We start from the raw sequence: 21,834 nt of genomic DNA on the forward strand, positions 1-21,834 counted from the left end.
AAATCATAGCATCATCCTGAAAGCAAGGCACATGTTAAATAAAAGCATTCAACATTCTTTATCCCCAAAAAATAATTAGCATTTTCCTCTTTGCTAGAGTTTGATACCTTGGCTTGGATATGTCCTGAAATTCTCTCTAGCAGGTCTTTCACATCAAGCTCAAGCTCAGTCTGCTTTTTTACTGCTTATGTTTGTCGTTGAAGTAAAGATAAGTAAATTATAATCCCACATTAAAAACAATAAGTAAAACAGAAGATATTTAAGCATTAAAATCCAATACCATAGTACCTCGTCACTTGCCTCAAGTTCAGCTTGCCTTTTCTGGAGGGCCTCGTCACTTACCTCATGTTGATCTAGTGCCTTCTTGTTCATATGGCTGAACTGCTGAAGTTGCTCATTGCACCAATGAGGCATTTTATGCAACTCTTTCACACTCCACTTATACCTATATGTTCCAATAAAAGAGAGCATGTCACTTCTCAAAAGATGAATGCTTAAGTGGAAGCATAGAAACATCACCTATCTCAGTTAGTACCGAGTACATGTGGGGGCAAGACCAAATCATCATCGTCTAGGATTTCAGTAAAGATATCGGCTCGCAAATCAGATAAATAAATTTCAAACATTAATTACAAGACACAATAGTTTAACAATACATTAAAAGCCAAGAAAAAAAAACTGAAGCTCAGACTAGTCATTTATCACATGAAGAAACAATAAAGCAAATTCACAGTTCAGAGTTCTTGTGTTGTGACTTCAGCCAATAAGTCTATCCATCGTATCAAAAACACCTGGAAGAAGGGCCATGAATTACAAGCTGCATGAAAAAAATGAAAAAGGTCTAAAACAAAGTCTACAAATTTGCAGAAAATTCTTGATTCATATGGTCAAATGACACGACAAGAAAAACAGACATCTCTTTCTTACCATTGGGTGGCCTTGAGCAGTCTTGAGTAAAGAAAGAGGAACCAGCAGTTAACACAAGAAAAAAAAATAAGATTGTCAAAAAAACAGGAGAAAGATAGAAAGTTTTCAAATCAAAGACAGTTGAGATGGTTACAATGTTTTTTAGAGCCAAAAAGAAAAATCAAGCAACCTGCAAGAAAAGCCAGGGTCAAGAACATAAAATGAAAGAATGGAAAGAGATGGGAAATTTTGGAATCTAAAACAGATCAAGGATATTAGGGTTAAAGAAAATTAAAGCTAAACGGAGATGGATGTTCATCCAAGCATCACAATTGACCAAATGCCCATTGTAGGTCTCTCCTTCTTTCAATTTCACCAACTGTTACAGCATACAACCGCCATGAATTACAAGCTGCATGAAAAAAATGAAAAAGATCGTAAAACAAAGTCTACAAATTTGCAGAAAATTCTTGATTCATATGGTCAAATGACACGACAAGAAAAACAGACATCTCTTTCTTACCATTGGATGGCCTTGAGCAGTCTTGAGTAAAGAAGGAGGAACCAGCAGTTAACACAAGAAAAAAAAATTAAACATGCTTTAAATAATTTTATTTAATTTATTTCTTTTTCATAAGTTGAAAATGATCAGCCCAGAACAAATGTCTTGGATACCACGCACATATTTTAATTTGAGGATATCATCATATAACTAGCATCCAATCCAACAACTTAAGAGTTTTGTTGATTCACCATCAACCATATTTAGATTGTAAATATTGAATTAGTCCATGAGAGAGGGCCATTCATAGACCATATTCTAGTCACAACAAACACAATCCAAAAGACAAAAGTTACCTTTGCTTTCAAGGAATGTTTCCTCCTATCCAACCCTTCGTCCAAGTACATTGATAAGTGACCCAAAATACAGAGCAAATACAGTGCACGTGATTGTGATGACATTTTACGGCATGCTAAAATCAGGAGTTGTCAAAGGTACAAGTAATACTTTAGTTTTAGAGAGAACAGGACTCTTTTCCTGCATCACAGATCCATAATCAATCAAATAAACTTGTGCAGAAACATCTACTAACCTTAGCTTTGTATTTCTCTTCTTGAGTGACCACAGTAAACAGAAGTTCTCTTCCAGGCCTGGTCACTACATAAGTAACCACCCGCAAGTAAGGGTAAAACCAAACCGTGAGGCCTCAAAATGAATGGGACATACTTCCAAGTGTTCTCAACAATTTAAGAGGAAAGTGCATTCACCCAAATAATACTCTAGATAATTGGATACATAAGCATTATTATATTCAAATAGAATAACCGGGAAAGGAAGAAAGAAAGAAATACAACCCACAATGCTGTTTCACTGCAGGCAAGGGACCAATGGTGACAAACCTTCCGTACAGTCTCACAGATGGCAACTGCTACCCAAGTTGGCCAAACAGCAATAGCAACCAAATTTGAGAAGGCAGCAACCGGAGCAGAGCATATTGCTGCAGTAACCCCAGGTAAAGTAAGGATGCGTCCCTGTGTTTGATTTGATAAGCGAAAGCACAACAAATTATAAACAGGAACTCTAATAATGTGAAATGCAATGAACACTGCAGTTTTGTCCCCAGAGATGCACAAACACAGAAAATATTACTTGCAGAAATTTATCAAGCAGAATTAAGGAAAGTAATTGCAGATCCCAATGAAAAGACAGTAATAACCACCAGAACCTGACATAATGAATTTCTCTGCTACAGATCATGCAATTTGTTAAAGATTCAAGATTGAATTAGTGTAAAAGAATATCATTTCTAAAAACATTTTGGTACCGGAATTCTTCTATGAAGCTTCCTTCTTTACATGTTTTACAGGGACAAATTTCAGATTCAATTGCATAAAGGTACCATGCATGTTCTTTATATCCACCACATCCAAACAAACCATGAGATTATTTTATTTTCAGAAATTACCCTCTCTGAGGCTTGGGAATACAAAGATTAAAATTGCTTCAGGGGAAACTCAGTAACAACTAATCAGAGCAAGATGCCTGTTAAATTTGATCATAATTCTGCAACTGATTTCCTTAATAATGGAACTCCAGTAAGTATTATCTATTTTCTTGGTTTTACAACCAGTCAGAACATCAAAACATTGAAGAAATATATTTGGTTATTAGCTTACTGTTAAAGTAAGTTGTCCAGCAAGGATAAAAACAGCAATGAAGCTATTTATCTGGGCAAACAATTTTCTTCTTCCAAGAGAGCTTGAAACAGTCATGGCAATTACTGTTACTTTCTACAAAAGAAAACAAGGATTCATTAGTGAGAGGAAATACGCATAATTCATGTATAGATGAGGATAAATCATATCTAGAGCAATGGCAACAAATCAAATCATTTTTTATCAATAGTCAAGCCTACAAAGTTTAAGCTCCCTAAATTTGAATTTACTTGTAGTGGAATCCCAGCTCCAATAATTACTTATTCTGGTTCATGTTACTTGTACATATTCTATGCGGGTATATAAATGTTTAAGAAACAAGTTTCAGATATCAAAAAATAAAATTAGCCAGCATATGACAGCAAAATTGGCAGATATTCCGGCTATCATAGTGGTAGTCACTTGGCATGAACCGTCATACAGTAAACCTGAGATTAAAATCCCAGTCATACCCAAGATCGGAAGGGTTAAGAGTGGAAGGGAGCGACACTTAGTTATGTTGCTAAGTTTTAAGCCATAAGGATTACAAAATAAATAAATAAATAAAAAGCCGAAAAAAATTGATAATGTGAGATCCACTGAGTTATACGATAAGGATAAGCGTTATCTCTGACCAACTGAGAAACAGAGTGCATGTATAAAAAACACGGTCTGATCCCTTTCTTACTTTCAATCCACTCTTACTCTTCCCTCTTGCTTTTCTCATGGTTAATAATAACAAAATCAACAAAAAGCAAGATAAATTATAGATAGTTCTCTAAATTAGTTTACTTCCTGTTCAGTCAAATCATAAAATCTGGTTTGGAAAGGGTGATTTAGAAATTCAGAGTACATGAACAGGAGCAGAGTTCCATTTTACCTGAAAATAGAAGAATGACGAAATAACTGCACTCAGCCACAGGAATAGAGACACATTCAACAAATAAGTTGAAGATAATACAAGCCGAAACCCATCTAAGATGACCCAAAGCTGAGGCCTCATCCTGGATGAAGGAGACTTTGGAGAAGAGACTTTGAAAGCTGGTGATGATCGTCCATCAGCCTCACTATGCTGATCAGCATCAACTTTTCTAAAAAGCAAAAGCATCCCAATAAGCTACATGAAAGCACCTGAAAAGCTCTTTCACTCTTCCAGAGATGCAAAATAATATGACCTACATGAATACATTTTTTTTTCTTGACAGGTGAGTAGCATGTAGTCTAAGAAGCTAAAAAAGTACTAGTGGATCATCCAGACTGTTCAAATGTTTTGACTAGAAGTGAAAGCTCCATAGAGAAAAGAAAAGGGTAAAAGAAATGTATCAGATACAAACAACAAGAATTTGCATTCACTCCGGAAGAACAGTTCGTACAAAACTAGGACATTGATTATCCATGAACTAAGAGACAGTAACAAGTCATCACTACTAAACAGACAGTAACAAGTCATCACTACTAATGGCTGACCTTATGGGAGATAATTCATGAGGAAGATGGGATGCATCCTTGTCGATCCCTTTTGATGACTGTGCAGCTAGTTCCATCAACAAAGCAGCAAATAGAAGTAAAACTGCAATTGCATTGAACCAACCAATCATTTAAAACCAAATTCAAACAAACAGAAACTCAGACACTAAACAATCTCATTTTCCGAAGCATACGTACAAGGACCCAACCAAGCCATTGATGTAGCAAACAACGATCCAAATAGCTGACCAAGTGTAGCACCAGCACCAATGAACCCAAACAATCTTGAACCTGACTGAATACAACCGAAATGTCAAATGCAGAATATAAAACCATGATGATTTTAAGGTCTCCACGTTGCAGCATCTAACCTCACTATCCATCACATCAATAACCCTAGCCCAAGTCGACGATATGGTAATAAGATTAAGCAGCGCAACCTTCAAAAAAAAGAAAAAAATTCCAACCATAGAAGAAACTCAAAAAGTCAAATCACAAGGCAATCAGTCGACATTTAATTTAGGAAATAACTAAAACCAATAGAAGCTTTCAAACTCATCATACCCAGAGAAACAATCCAATTCTGACAGAAATATAAAACCATCCATGATCATCCCAACTTCAAGAATATGTACTGCTGGTTCTGTCAACATCAACCTTCAAACCCTCTTTCAATTCAGTTGATATAGCAACAGTACCCTAATCATTAAAAAAAAAGAGACAATTTACTCAGAAATTAAGACAAAAAAACTGTTGGTAATTAAAAATAATAATAAAAAATACCTTTGACTTGAAGAGCGAAAACTCAGCAGAAGCAGAGGAAGAGAAATGCCATGGAAAGAACATGAGAACAAGAGAAACGCTAAAAAACCTGTGTATCAAAAACAAAGCCTGGTGGTGGTGGGGGGCATGAAATCTCAAGAATTAATGATTGAAAATCAAAACCCATTTCAGTGATTTTATTATTAAAATCACAATAATAATGAAAGAAAAAAGGGAAATGGTAACCAACCTTGGATTTAGAGAAATTAGGGAAAGAGAAAAGGAGAGTTGATAAAGGAGCAGCAATCAAGGTGAGGAATAAGGATCCGATAAAGAGAGCTGGAAGCTTCGATAAACCTAGAGAGATTGCACCTTCATCCCGCAATGGTAACACTACAAAAGATGCACTCAAAATCTGCAACGAGAAACACTAAAATTAATTTATGAATTCTTGATATTGATTTAAAGAACAAAACAAAAGAAGAACAAGATTTAATTATTATCATTACGAAGAAAAAGCAGGAAGAGGAGTTAAGGAGAGGTGAGGTTTCGTGAGGGTAGATGGACACGAAGGTGGAGAGGATCGCATCTAATTGAGGCCTCCACCCATCCATTACCATGTTCAGTACTGACATTTTCTTCTTCCTTTTCATTCACTTCCAAACCTTCTCTTCTTTTTCTTCTTCTTTTTTCTCCTCTTTCCTACCAATTGCACATCAGAGTTTTATTTTGTTTTATTCTTTTGAAAAAAGATTGGACTTTTTCAAAGGATTCCGTTGCCCGCACAAAATTCATGAAAAAAATCTTCAGGCATCCAGACAATCTACAACGGTAACACTAATTATCTAAAACAATAAAAAATCAAATAAAAATAAAGAAAGAATAAAATTATACATTTAAAACCCAAAAACATATGAAAAAAAATTAACGTTAAGATATCAAGATTCACACGAATTGAATTCATGAAAACAAACTAAAAACCACAAAAATCTATCTCAGCACATTAAAAAAAATCTCATCGAATGAACAAATCAAAGTTTAAAAAATATAATAATCAAGATTAACATAAATATAACCCGTAAGCTATCCTTGTCTTTATCATCAATGCCATGTCAAGAATTCTCCTAAATCACCACCATCATCTCTGCCACCTCCACAAGAAAGACCAGTACGCCGCGATCAAAAATATCAAAGCCGCCACCGTCACCTAGATCTCCCGGCACTAAAAACTCCAGCATTGCGGTTTCAAACATTCCACCTTGCAGTTTCACTTCTCTCTCTAATTTTAGTCGATCACTGAATCAAACAATGGTAAATCCTATAATAATGAGAGAGCAGGAGAGAGCGTTTTGAAGAGTAAAAGAGAAAGACTATTTCCAGAGAGAAAGTGGTATTTTCATTTATTTTTTTAGAGAGAGAAAGAGAGAGAGAGGAGACCGTTGTTGATGGTTGAATTCAACGGAGAAGGTAGAGCTCGGGAAATTTTTTCAAAAAAATTAAGGTTTGTTTTCTATTATGACAGCCCTTGATATTGTTTTGTCATTACAGGATTGTCGAAGCTTTGAAGAGTATGGTGTGGTTGTTTTGGAGGGTAGTTTTGGGAGAGAGAGCTCAACGGGCTAAATGCCAATGCTCATTATTTTATGGATATAAAGGTGGTTTTTATAGTTATTATTATTAATTTGGAAAATTAAGTATTCTGTAATTTGGTTGGAATTATAATTATTAGCTCCAAAAATTACACGACTAAATTAACATTGTGTATGTTCTATTTTATTTGCCGTTTCGGGTTCAACTAATTTTTTTAAATATTAAAAGTGCTAATAAATTTTTTATTTAATTATACAATAACAAAAATAGACAATCGCAAAATCAAAACATCAACCCAATACGATCGCGTGCAGGCCTGCTAGTTCAGGCCTGCGCACATGAGACTGTAATGTTTTTTTTTTAAAGTTAAAGATACAGATGACATCTCATATGCCCCGATGCTTTAAAAAAAAACGAAGTGTTGTTTAAAATCTCATTTGAAAAATTAAGCATTCTGTAATTTGGTTGGAATTATATTTTTTAGCTCGAAAAATTACACGACTAAATTAACCTTGTGTATGCACTATTTTATTTGTCGTTTCGGGTTCAACTAATTTTTTTAAATATTAAAAGTGCTAATAAATTTTTGGTTGTATAATATATTAAAAAATCATGTCTCTAATTCTCTGGTGTTTTCTGATTTATGCTTTGCATGAAATTGAGATTACACCTTCATTTTAGATAAGATCTACCCTCTAAACCACAATTTAAGAAAGACAATTGATAAAATCCAAGCAATACTAAAAAATATGTTAGAAGTTCTAGTTGGTCTAGAGATAAAATTTAGAACCAAAAGGTTCAAAAAGGGCTGTATCTGACTTCTTCAAGAAACATGTGCTAAGATGGACTTCAATAAGATGTTTAAATAATGAAGTCTTGATTAATTTAATTCATATTCAAGAAAGGCTTGTAGATGGACATTCATAAATTACAAAAAGATTCAAATCTACCTTTTGACCTTTCTCTACTATTTTGGTAAAAATTGGAGCTATAAAAGGGATTTTAATTCAATTCTAGTTGGATTAATCAAGGCTTTTAATGATGCGATCCAAACAATACCAAGAAATACATTAGAGGTTCCAGTTGGTTCAATGACAAGACTTAGAGCTACAAAAAGGCTTTCAATGGCTTCGAAACACATAGGCTAAGGTGGATTTCAAGAAGATAATAAATAATAAAGTACAAGCCTTGATTAATTTATTTCATGTTCAATAAAGACTTGTAGGTGGTCATTTAGACATTATAAAAACATTTAAATTTGTCAGTTTGACTTTTTGATATTGTTTTGGTCATAACTTGAGCTACAAAAAGAATTTTAATACGATTCCAGTTGCATTGGAAAATAGACACCCATAATTTTCCATTGATGCATGAAAAACCTTTTAATTCATTAATACGAGGGAAAACCATGAATTTGAAGTTAAACTTTGATTTTTCTAATAGATCATAAAAAAGATTTTAGTCTTATTTAAATTAATTAGGCTATTATTTTATTTATCTTTTAGTTGTTATTAGGCCTTTAGAGATATTAGAGCCTTTAATTAAATTTATATTCATAGAATTATTATTATTTATTAGGTTTATCCATTTTTATTAGGGATATCCTATTGGACTTAGAGTTATTTTTAGTATAAATACTATTTTGTAGAAACTTGTTTTTTTTAAAAGATTATTTTTAAGAAAAAAAATTAGCATTCTTGTTATTTTTTGTATGGTTGAGTGATTCTCATACTAAATTTTTTATTGAATTTGCAAATTCTTCAAATAATTAATCAATTTCGTCAACTTCATTGTGATTTAATTTTACTTATTTGCATTTCTTATAAACGTAAAGTGATGATGATCATTATGTATAATTTTGATTTTTCAAGAAAAATTCTTGGTGGGTTAAGTCACAATCCATTTAAATCAAATTCTAGAAGGTGTCTGCATCAATTAAAGTTACCAACGTATTTTAAAAGGAGTCTGCATCAACAACCAAACAGTAATATTTGTAACCGAGAAGAAAAACGACAATTGTCATGCTTTCAAACAATCACTCAATAGATATAAGCTAACGCAAATTTAGCTGGATAAAGTATATAAAACAATTGAAATAAGAGGGGAAGTTACTGTGCGCCATGTACTTGTGGTAAAAATTAATTGCAAACAAATACACGAACTTGATTGCAAAAAGGTAAGGAAAAACACACACATGAGGATTCAATTGCACATCTTACAATAATCTGAGTACCAAATTGACGTAAAACTCTCTTTTTTTTCCTCCTTAAAATTTCATCTGAAGGAAGTCACGAGTGGCTTAAGTTGATAGTAGCAAATCTAACGCCCACGAATTCCTATTCGGAGAAACATCAGGAGAGAAAATATGGTTGGTATTAGCAGCAACATTTCCCTCTCAACAGTTTCGACATACCCACTTGAAAATAGAATTTTGTTGTTGATGAGAAAGAAACCCACATGCAATTTTATGGTCTTTAAGAGTTGCTTTAAAATGGGCAGAACTGGAATCCATTGTAAGTTACCAGCTCATAGTCATGGGAGTGGAGTTGAGGACAACCCCACAGGAAAGAACTTATCATTGACCTCAACAAACAGGATGTAAGAGTATAATATTGCCATGAAAAGGATGATGAGGAACCCATACGAGTATCATCATGATCTTGGTTAGTTAGTTTCCCTTTTACCTCCATGTTCCTAATTATTTCTTGCTCTTGATCTTCATCTTTCATTTCCATCTAAGATTTTGGTACTGTGTTTGTTCATCCGTTTCTGTGTGTCAGTGTTTTGTGTTCCTTTTATACTTTCAGTTTGTTTTTCTCTGGTGGATTGCAAGTAAGGAGAATGTGCAGGTTGGCGGATATGTTTTTCTGGGTTCTTCTTGCTTTTGCCATACAATGAAATTTCCATAATACTAAATACTTTAAGTTGTGTTGTTGAATTCAATTCTGAAGTAATCCAATAACAACCCATTCTGTGGTTTTTAATTTTTTGAAATGGTCAATGACTATATAATTTAGGCAGCATCTGAATCTGGATGGCATCCTTTTATCCTTAATTTATTTAATTTTATGTTGTCAGTTCATTCGTAAGTATGAAGCTTAACACAGAAAAGGTTGTTACTTTTTCCATGAATTCTTTGCTCTCTATCTTTTAATGGAGTTGACCATGCTCCCGGTAATGCTTCCACTGTCACCCTCTAATTTCGGATGCAAGTTATTGAGAATCACAAATCAATAGTTGTATAGACACACTTTAGGGAAAAGCTTGAAAAAATAATCATGATCTGTGTCACTTCTGAGAAAGATGACTTATCATTGCTATTATATTACCTTTCAGCTGAATGAAAGCATTTTATATATGTCTAGATCTTATGGAAAAGGGTTGGGATCGACCCAGCCATTTTTTTAAAAGAAGACTTTTGATACAAAATTTGTATCAGTTTTATTTATTACAGCCCGACATGCATGGGTCTAAAGGTGTAGGGATTAAAATAAAAGGTTCAAGTTTTGAAATTGCTTAACCTTTTGACTAACTTGGAAATAGAAAAGTCTGAAGCCGCACTGTACAAGTATTCTTTTGAATGGCTACAGAAATCATTGATAAAGATGTGTGTGAGTGTGAACTGTGGACACCCATATCAACTAGTTTGTAAATGAGGTTTGGTTTTGTTGATAGAGCTACTACCATCATCAACACAAGTCTAAAATCTAAACGATTGCAAAGAAGTTATGTATCTTGCAGTATAGGCTCCACCATTAGCATTCCACTTTTGGCTCCCCTGCACCCCAACTTTTTATGGTAAATGCATTCCAGTTTTCTTACCGTGTGTGTTGTGTTCCTTAATTCAGTCGATAACTGACATGCTATATTCAGGTATGAACTACACATTGATAACTGATAATGTGATTGTGGGATCCCAACCTCAGAAACCTGAAGATATAGAACATCTAAGACATGAGGAGAATGTGGCCTACATTCTAAACTTGCAGCAGGACAAGGACATCGAGTATTGGGGCATTGACTTGCTGTCTATTATACAGAGATGTCAACAACTTGGAATCCGTCATATGAGAAGGCCTGTAAGAAAGTGCTACTCATTGAAAATTGAAACATGTAGAAGACTCTAATTTCCAAAATTAGTTATTATATGTTTCAACCATTTTTCATGTGTTCATGCCTGCGTTTTATTTTTTTACCAGTGTTTTCTTGGTGCTAACTGGATGAATTTGCAAATATAATTCTTTCTTCAGGCTACAGATTTCGATCCAGATTCCTTGAGAAGTGCATTACCCAAAGCTGTTTCATCGTTGGAATGGGCTATTTCTGAGGGAAAAGGCAGAGTGTACGTACATTGCACAGCTGGACTGGGAAGAGCCCCTGCTGTTGCTATAGCTTACATGTTCTGGTTTTGTTGCATGAATGTTAGTTCTCAACTCTTCTACTATTTATTTTTGTCAAAAATTATTATTTTAAATTTCGGACTTGTATTGATATGATTTCTTACAAAACTGTGGGCTATATTTGGTATGGATATCATGATATTATCGGACTTCTAGAGTGATTGTTTTGATACAATTTCTTGATTGATTGATTCGCTAACTGGAACACATTTTTCTGATTGTCATTTTTGCTACTGGTATGGGACAGCTTAATACAGCTTATGATACACTAACTTCGAAGAGACCTTGTGGACCCAGTAAGAGATCGATACGAGCAGCTACTTATGATCTAGCCAAGAATGATCCATGGAAGGAACCCTTTGAGAGTCTACCAGAATATGCTTTTGAAGATATGGCAGATTGGGAGAGGCACTTGATTCAAGATCGTGTCTGTTCCCTCCGTGGAACATAAGCATTTAAGGTAAACATTTTGTTGTCTTGCAAAGCATTTAAGGTAAACATTTCTAGTTCAAGATTCTGAGGCTGTGATCTGATAAAGTAAGGGATCTCTCCTGGAGGTTATTTTGTCTGATCATTACTAGATGGATTAGCAGCGCATCTCGCTATTCAGCATATCCATAAAAATGTGAAAACAAAATAATTATATTTTAATCTGGTGAAATTACTAATACCTGCCTTGACCACGTGTGAAACGCAAGCAAACCTGATGAAATAAATAGGAGACACAGATTCATCTAGCCCTGACACCCTCTCTCTAGTGCCCTCAAAGTCTGAAGGGCGACTATCATCCTGCACAAAAGTCAGTTATTTGCATGCATGGTAGGGACTAATTTCAGTTATCCTTCTAGCCATTGCCAAAACAAAGCATGCATAATTTATATAATTATACTCCCCCTTATTTTATCATATGAAAGTTGAAACCTTGCTGATGTACATTCTGACTGGTTGAATCATGTTGACCCAGGATAATTTCATTTGATAAAGCCGCTACGAGGAGAAACTCAAATCAATCAACTGCAAAGGGCTGGTTTCATGGGACGAGGGAACTTGCAGGGGAGGCAAATGGTAGCTCATGGCTAGAGATGAGCTTGGAACCTGTGCACTTTGTTAAAATAAATGAAAAAAAGTGAAGCAGAGGAACTCCGATTAGCACAGTTTAATAGCAGTAATGGAAGCTTCACCTGTATCCAAATGTACAATAATGGTACTTATGTACCTAATATTGGGAAACTCCGTGAATTAGTGCAGGTGTAATAATAATCTTGGAGGATTTATCAAATATCAATCTTCAGTATCCCTCCCCGACAATGTTACTTCATTGTTAACTGGGAGTAGGGACACGCTCTTGTTGAGGTATTGTTCACTGTTCATAAAAAGAATCAATGTTCGAGCTTTACAGTGGATAGCTAGCGAACGAGAAAACCGCCCTGAACAATGTCTACGGCTATCCCTGTTTATGGCCTGGGATCTTGGGTGTTAGGTACAAATCTTTTTTATTTTATGTTTTTTGCCGCCATGATGACAGATAATGTGGTTCTTGGTCACCCCAATTGGCGCTAGATGGGAGGAAAAGATGACAGGTGAACAGCTCTTACAAAGATTGAAATCCTATTTCAGAGGTGCAATCTTGTGTCTTGAGCTAAGTTGATAGAATCAAATTTATTCACGACTGTGTAACCACCACACAGCAGCACTTTTTTTCCACTGATACAATTGCCTGTGATCTGCACAGATCAACCAACTGCAACTCAACTTAGCATTTAGTAAAATTGCAATGTTTTGCTGGTGAATTGTGTTCTAAAGAAGTCGAGTTACCATGCCTTGAACCGAGTAAAGTTGGAGCAGTATTAGCACAAGGAAACATCATCGTACATGCATTTGACATAGTGAGACATGCTCTACCAGCCATTAACTATCAGCCTATAAAATTAAAATCCCAAAGAGGAAATGATACAAATGAATTATTTATCTTTGTTTCCTTTGTTCAATAACTGTACATAAAATCATTCTTCAAAAACCTAAAAAAGTTTAGACGGCCTGGAGCTTTGCAAGTTGAGCTTGCCGCTGTCCTAAATGGAATGCTGTAAAAATCCAAAGTAAACAGATCTGCAGCACAAAGACGATTAACAAAACCTTGCATTATTCTTGGTTGAAAAACATAATCATAACAAATGAAATGGCATTTTCAGAGCATTACTTGATGTGGTGCAGAACTACGTTGGAATTAAAAAGGTTGGATCAATAACCACCATAATAATTAATCTATAAAATTTGATGGTTATATACGTACAGGCAGAGCATAAAGAGACACAGTTGATGTCCTCCCATGAAGAGTGCTGAATAGTAGTTTGTACATTCCTGCAGCTGTAGCATCTCCGAGCCGTTGAACAATGACATCTATGCAAACCTGTGGTAAGACATAGTGCTGGTTGACATAATGCAGTAGAAGACATGCAAGCAATTATTCAAAATCTAATGGTAATATCAAACAAGAAATGCGTGAAATCCATGTTATTTGCATCAATTGCAAAGGTAAGTGTACTCATGCATGCCTAAAAGAGTCTCAAGGGATTTCATAAAAATGACATCAGACATGAAACGAAATTTCTGCCAAAAGGGGAGAAAAGATTGGAGATCGATAAGTAAGCAACGACATTACTGCTTGTTAACAAAATCTGGTATTAATAGCCCAATTCAATCAGGGATACATAAAACTTACTAGTGCAGAAACATCTACTAACCTTAGCTTTGTATTTCTCTTCTTGAGTGACCACAGTAAACAGAAGTTCTCTTCCAGGCCTGGTCACTACATAAGTAAACCACCCGCAAGTAAGGGTAAAACCAAACCGTGAGGCCTCAAAATGAATGGGACATACTTCCAAGTGTTCTCAACAATTTAAGAGGAAAGTGCATTCACCCAAATAATACTCTAGATAATTGGATACATAAGCATTATTATATTCAAATAGAATAACCGGGAAAGGAAGAAAGAAAGAAATACAACCCACAATGCTGTTTCACTGCAGGCAAGGGACCAATGGTGACAAACCTTCCGTACAGTCTCACAGATGGCAACTGCTACCCAAGTTGGCCAAACAGCAATAGCAACCAAATTTGAGAAGGCAGCAACCGGAGCAGAGCATATTGCTGCAGTAACCCCAGGTAAAGTAAGGATGCGTCCCTGTGTTTGATTTGATAAGCGAAAGCACAACAAATTATAAACAGGAACTCTAATAATGTGAAATGCAATGAACACTGCAGTTTTGTCCCCAGAGATGCACAAACACAGAAAATATTACTTGCAGAAATTTATCAAGCAGAATTAAGGAAAGTAATTGCAGATCCCAATGAAAAGACAGTAATAACCACCAGAACCTGACATAATGAATTTCTCTGCTACAGATCATGCAATTTGTTAAAGATTCAAGATTGAATTAGTGTAAAAGAATATCATTTCTAAAAACATTTTGGTACCGGAATTCTTCTATGAAGCTTCCTTCTTTACATGTTTTACAGGGACAAATTTCAGATTCAATTGCATAAAGGTACCATGCATGTTCTTTATATCCACCACATCCAAACAAACCATGAGATTATTTTATTTTCAGAAATTACCCTCTCTGAGGCTTGGGAATACAAAGATTAAAATTGCTTCAGGGGAAACTCAGTAACAACTAATCAGAGCAAGATGCCTGTTAAATTTGATCATAATTCTGCAACTGATTTCCTTAATAATGGAACTCCAGTAAGTATTATCTATTTTCTTGGTTTTACAACCAGTCAGAACATCAAAACATTGAAGAAATATATTTGGTTATTAGCTTACTGTTAAAGTAAGTTGTCCAGCAAGGATAAAAACAGCAATGAAGCTATTTATCTGGGCAAACAATTTTCTTCTTCCAAGAGAGCTTGAAACAGTCATGGCAATTACTGTTACTTTCTACAAAAGAAAACAAGGATTCATTAGTGAGAGGAAATACGCATAATTCATGTATAGATGAGGATAAATCATATCTAGAGCAATGGCAACAAATCAAATCATTTTTTATCAATAGTCAAGCCTACAAAGTTTAAGCTCCCTAAATTTGAATTTACTTGTAGTGGAATCCCAGCTCCAATAATTACTTATTCTGGTTCATGTTACTTGTACATATTCTATGCGGGTATATAAATGTTTAAGAAACAAGTTTCAGATATCAAAAAATAAAATTAGCCAGCATATGACAGCAAAATTGGCAGATATTCCGGCTATCATAGTGGTAGTCACTTGGCATGAACCGTCATACAGTAAACCTGAGATTAAAATCCCAGTCATACCCAAGATCGGAAGGGTTAAGAGTGGAAGGGAGCGACACTTAGTTATGTTGCTAAGTTTTAAGCCATAAGGATTACAAAATAAATAAATAAATAAAAAGCCGAAAAAAATTGATAATGTGAGATCCACTGAGTTATACGATAAGGATAAGCGTTATCTCTGACCAACTGAGAAACAGAGTGCATGTATAAAAAACACGGTCTGATCCCTTTCTTACTTTCAATCCACTCTTACTCTTCCCTCTTGCTTTTCTCATGGTTAATAATAACAAAATCAACAAAAAGCAAGATAAATTATAGATAGTTCTCTAAATTAGTTTACTTCCTGTTCAGTCAAATCATAAAATCTGGTTTGGAAAGGGTGATTTAGAAATTCAGAGTACATGAACAGGAGCAGAGTTCCATTTTACCTGAAAATAGAAGAATGACGAAATAACTGCACTCAGCCACAGGAATAGAGACACATTCAACAAATAAGTTGAAGATAATACAAGCCGAAACCCATCTAAGATGACCCAAAGCTGAGGCCTCATCCTGGATGAAGGAGACTTTGGAGAAGAGACTTTGAAAGCTGGTGATGATCGTCCATCAGCCTCACTATGCTGATCAGCATCAACTTTTCTAAAAAGCAAAAGCATCCCAATAAGCTACATGAAAGCACCTGAAAAGCTCTTTCACTCTTCCAGAGATGCAAAATAATATGACCTACATGAATACATTTTTTTTTCTTGACAGGTGAGTAGCATGTAGTCTAAGAAGCTAAAAAAGTACTAGTGGATCATCCAGACTGTTCAAATGTTTTGACTAGAAGTGAAAGCTCCATAGAGAAAAGAAAAGGGTAAAAGAAATGTATCAGATACAAACAACAAGAATTTGCATTCACTCCGGAAGAACAGTTCGTACAAAACTAGGACATTGATTATCCATGAACTAAGAGACAGTAACAAGTCATCACTACTAAACAGACAGTAACAAGTCATCACTACTAATGGCTGACCTTATGGGAGATAATTCATGAGGAAGATGGGATGCATCCTTGTCGATCCCTTTTGATGACTGTGCAGCTAGTTCCATCAACAAAGCAGCAAATAGAAGTAAAACTGCAATTGCATTGAACCAACCAATCATTTAAAACCAAATTCAAACAAACAGAAACTCAGACACTAAACAATCTCATTTTCCGAAGCATACGTACAAGGACCCAACCAAGCCATTGATGTAGCAAACAACGATCCAAATAGCTGACCAAGTGTAGCACCAGCACCAATGAACCCAAACAATCTTGAACCTGACTGAATACAACCGAAATGTCAAATGCAGAATATAAAACCATGATGATTTTAAGGTCTCCACGTTGCAGCATCTAACCTCACTATCCATCACATCAATAACCCTAGCCCAAGTCGACGATATGGTAATAAGATTAAGCAGCGCAACCTTCAAAAAAAAGAAAAAAATTCCAACCATAGAAGAAACTCAAAAAGTCAAATCACAAGGCAATCAGTCGACATTTAATTTAGGAAATAACTAAAACCAATAGAAGCTTTCAAACTCATCATACCCAGAGAAACAATCCAATTCTGACAGAAATATAAAACCATCCATGATCATCCCAACTTCAAGAATATGTACTGCTGGTTCTGTCAACATCAACCTTCAAACCCTCTTTCAATTCAGTTGATATAGCAACAGTACCCTAATCATTAAAAAAAAAGAGACAATTTACTCAGAAATTAAGACAAAAAAACTGTTGGTAATTAAAAATAATAATAAAAAATACCTTTGACTTGAAGAGCGAAAACTCAGCAGAAGCAGAGGAAGAGAAATGCCATGGAAAGAACATGAGAACAAGAGAAACGCTAAAAAACCTGTGTATCAAAAACAAAGCCTGGTGGTGGTGGGGGGCATGAAATCTCAAGAATTAATGATTGAAAATCAAAACCCATTTCAGTGATTTTATTATTAAAATCACAATAATAATGAAAGAAAAAAGGGAAATGGTAACCAACCTTGGATTTAGAGAAATTAGGGAAAGAGAAAAGGAGAGTTGATAAAGGAGCAGCAATCAAGGTGAGGAATAAGGATCCGATAAAGAGAGCTGGAAGCTTCGATAAACCTAGAGAGATTGCACCTTCATCCCGCAATGGTAACACTACAAAAGATGCACTCAAAATCTGCAACGAGAAACACTAAAATTAATTTATGAATTCTTGATATTGATTTAAAGAACAAAACAAAAGAAGAACAAGATTTAATTATTATCATTACGAAGAAAAAGCAGGAAGAGGAGTTAAGGAGAGGTGAGGTTTCGTGAGGGTAGATGGACACGAAGGTGGAGAGGATCGCATCTAATTGAGGCCTCCACCCATCCATTACCATGTTCAGTACTGACATTTTCTTCTTCCTTTTCATTCACTTCCAAACCTTCTCTTCTTTTTCTTCTTCTTTTTTCTCCTCTTTCCTACCAATTGCACATCAGAGTTTTATTTTGTTTTATTCTTTTGAAAAAAGATTGGACTTTTTCAAAGGATTCCGTTGCCCGCACAAAATTCATGAAAAAAATCTTCAGGCATCCAGACAATCTACAACGGTAACACTAATTATCTAAAACAATAAAAAATCAAATAAAAATAAAGAAAGAATAAAATTATACATTTAAAACCCAAAAACATATGAAAAAAAATTAACGTTAAGATATCAAGATTCACACGAATTGAATTCATGAAAACAAACTAAAAACCACAAAAATCTATCTCAGCACATTAAAAAAAATCTCATCGAATGAACAAATCAAAGTTTAAAAAATATAATAATCAAGATTAACATAAATATAACCCGTAAGCTATCCTTGTCTTTATCATCAATGCCATGTCAAGAATTCTCCTAAATCACCACCATCATCTCTGCCACCTCCACAAGAAAGACCAGTACGCCGCGATCAAAAATATCAAAGCCGCCACCGTCACCTAGATCTCCCGGCACTAAAAACTCCAGCATTGCGGTTTCAAACATTCCACCTTGCAGTTTCACTTCTCTCTCTAATTTTAGTCGATCACTGAATCAAACAATGGTAAATCCTATAATAATGAGAGAGCAGGAGAGAGCGTTTTGAAGAGTAAAAGAGAAAGACTATTTCCAGAGAGAAAGTGGTATTTTCATTTATTTTTTTAGAGAGAGAGAGAGAGAGGAGATCGTTGTTGATGGTTGAATTCAACGGAGAAGGTAGAGCTCGAGAAATTTTTTCAAAAAAATTAAGGTTGGTTTTATATTATGACAACCCTTGATATTATTTTGTCAATTACGGGATTGTAAATTAAGGATTCTGTAATTTTGTTGGAATTATAATTATTAGCTCCAAAAATTACACCCTTAGCTCCAAAAATTACACCCTAAATTAACCTTGTGTATGTACTATTTTATTTGCCGTTTCGGGTTCTGTTAATTTTTTAAAATATTAAAAGTGCTAATAAATTTTTAGTTGTATAATTAAATATGATTTAAAAGATTAATTTTCAAATCTTATAACCTATTTCTTTAAATATAGTTGTAAACTAAATTACGCTGAAGTTGGTCCTGAACAGAAATAATTGATTTCATGAGTTCAAATATAAACTTAATTACTAGTAAAAACATGATTTAGCTTGTAAAAAAACTTCAATATCATAATTATTTTTAAAAAATTATTGAGACAAGAACATATTGAATCTGAGCCTAATGACCCATGTCATGGATTCCATTGAGTTTAATAAGTTTTTATATAAATTTTTATTAATTGTATGATAAAAATATATTGTCTTAAAATTGAGCACTAGCTTATATAAATAATCATTATAAAAAGCAAACAAAAATAAATCATGTAGTTTATTTTCAAACCAATCTAATATTGAAGGGTAAAATTGAGAAACAAATTAAAAATAATTAAAGAACAAAAAACAAAAAACAAAGCCTGTTGGTCTAGTGGGTGAACTCGTCAAACCTATAAATCAAGTAACTGGGACTAGCACATCAAACCTGCGAACCGGGGTATGGGCTCCAATGGGATTATAATTTGTTTTTTTTTTCAAAATTATTTTTTATTTAATTATATGATAAAAAAAATAGACCATCGCAAAATCAAACATCAACTCAATATGATCGCATGCAGGCCTACTAGTTCAGGCCTGCGCACATGGGCTTGTAATGTTTTTTTTTTTAAGTTAAAGGTGCAGATGACATCTCATCTGCCCCGATGCTTTAAAAATATAAAAAAAGATGAAGTGTTGTTTGAAATCCCAGAATCATGCCACTGGAGTGCCCAGAAAATCAAGGTCCATTGTTTTTTTCCTTTCAAAAACTCATTTTCAACTTTTTTTTACCAACACCCTATGAACCTTGTTAAACCTAACCATGACCTATAAAAACGCAAAAAAAACTAGCCTGAAACATAAAATCAACTAGAAATCAAAAATCTTCTTGGGCTCGGATTTGTTTTTTTGGTGTTTTCAAGATAACAAAACACATAATTTAAAGTCCTCTTATTATATGGAACCTTTTAACACAAACACTGAATGTTTTGGTGGCCTAAAGCTTCCCCAACAATAACTTTCTCTCTCTAAATCGGGATTTGACGATCCCCTTTGTCTCCTCTATAATAAAAGGACTAAGAAAAGAGAAAAATGAAGTTTGGTGTCAAAATATATTTTTTGAAAATTATAGGAACCGGATACCTAAATGCTTAAAAAAATGGGGGACGACAATGAAATTCTCAAACAAATTGCATACCTGCTATTAATTTTACCCGCTTTTTTCACTTGAGTTTCCTAGCTTTCAATTCCAACCCCCACCCCTAAAAAACATGCTATGGAGTTCTAATTTTGGCTCAAAATGACTCAATTGTGCAAAAGAGAAGCTTTGGGATCAAATTGAAAATTTTAAAAGATTTCACTACGGTAATCCATAGTGAAATGCGAAAGGATAAACAGTAATTTTTTTAACATGGTCTATATAGACTAAATTCTTTCTCATGTGAGTCCTCTAACTATTATGCATTTTTCATCTTACGAACTTTTTTTATAAGAAAAACATTAATTTTACATTTATATTGGAGGATTACTTTAAATGTAAATATTAGTACTTTTGGTTACAGTTTCTTGGACGCACTTAATTTCTCCATTCATACATGCTGTTATGGAGGCTTTCCTTTTTATTCTACTTTTCTTCTGAGTGTGAGCGGCGGGTCTGTGGAAGCGTTCCTTAAAGTGAGTGTGTCGGTTAGCATATTAGCGTTTGTGTTTATTAATATTTCTATACGTAAAGACCTTTAAAATCATTTCAAGTGTCTTATCCAAATCTAAATAATTGTAGCGCATATATATATATATATATATATATATATATATATATATATATATATATATATATATATATGCATCTAAGATATTTTTAATAATGCTGCATTAGGTGATATGAACTGCATATAAATTAGAGGTTTTGTATGTTATATGAACATTTGGATGTGTGTGTATGCATGCACTTATACAAAATAGCTACCCTTGGTTTAGTTGTTAATTTGATGCTAGTTTTGCAATCATGGAGTGTTTATTTTTAGAGGACATCACTTGTAAAAATGTCAATTTAAGTGATTTCAATGTATTTTTGTATTTCAATGTTAATTTAAAAACTTACATCACTCGTATGAGCAGCTCTGTAAGTAAAAAAAGTGAGCAAAAAAAGAGAAAAGGTGGAAAAATATTGATCGGGGTTAACATTCGAAGTTCATTTGATTGTACGGTAAGGAGTTTTAAACTCAATTGTGCAAGTTAAAGTAGAGAGAAATGAATTTTTATGTAAAATTCTCAAATTTCAATTAGGATTCTTGGATGAAAATTGAGGGAATTATAAAATTATAATGGAATGATGTAGTTGGAGAAGATTAGAATAGGAATGACTCAAATAATGAGTAACTGAAGAACAAGATTTTGGTATTTTGGTTAAATTATAGCCGACCATAATAGATAAAAAGTGAGGAAATTATGGAGCTAAAGTGAATGTTTAATTATTGTATGTATTTAGCATATGAAGATGTGTGGATGATGATTATAATTGGATTAAATTAACTGTCAAATTTTAATTGATTTTCTTGTTAGTATATTGTGGATTAAAACTACATTAATGGTTTACAATTGATAAATTGAGTTAGATTAATATATTTAATAAAAAT

The 21,834-nt window shown here is 34.1% G+C and overlaps 3 pseudogenes; 1 reads left to right on the forward strand and 2 right to left on the reverse strand.

The window, feature by feature from the left end:
- Window positions 1-608: 608 nt before the first annotated feature.
- Window positions 609-6,478, reverse strand: LOC133668385 (uncharacterized; annotated as a pseudogene).
- A 2,727-nt stretch (window positions 6,479-9,205) lies between these two features.
- On the forward strand, window positions 9,206-12,677 carry LOC133668601 (phosphoglucan phosphatase LSF2, chloroplastic-like; annotated as a pseudogene).
- A 434-nt stretch (window positions 12,678-13,111) lies between these two features.
- LOC133668602 (uncharacterized) lies at window positions 13,112-18,218 on the reverse strand (annotated as a pseudogene).
- Between the last annotated feature and the right edge of the window lie 3,616 nt (window positions 18,219-21,834).

The sequence above is a fragment of the Populus nigra genome, chromosome 11 (assembly GCF_951802175.1).
Source record: "Populus nigra chromosome 11, ddPopNigr1.1, whole genome shotgun sequence".
Taxonomy (NCBI): Eukaryota; Viridiplantae; Streptophyta; class Magnoliopsida; order Malpighiales; family Salicaceae; genus Populus; species Populus nigra.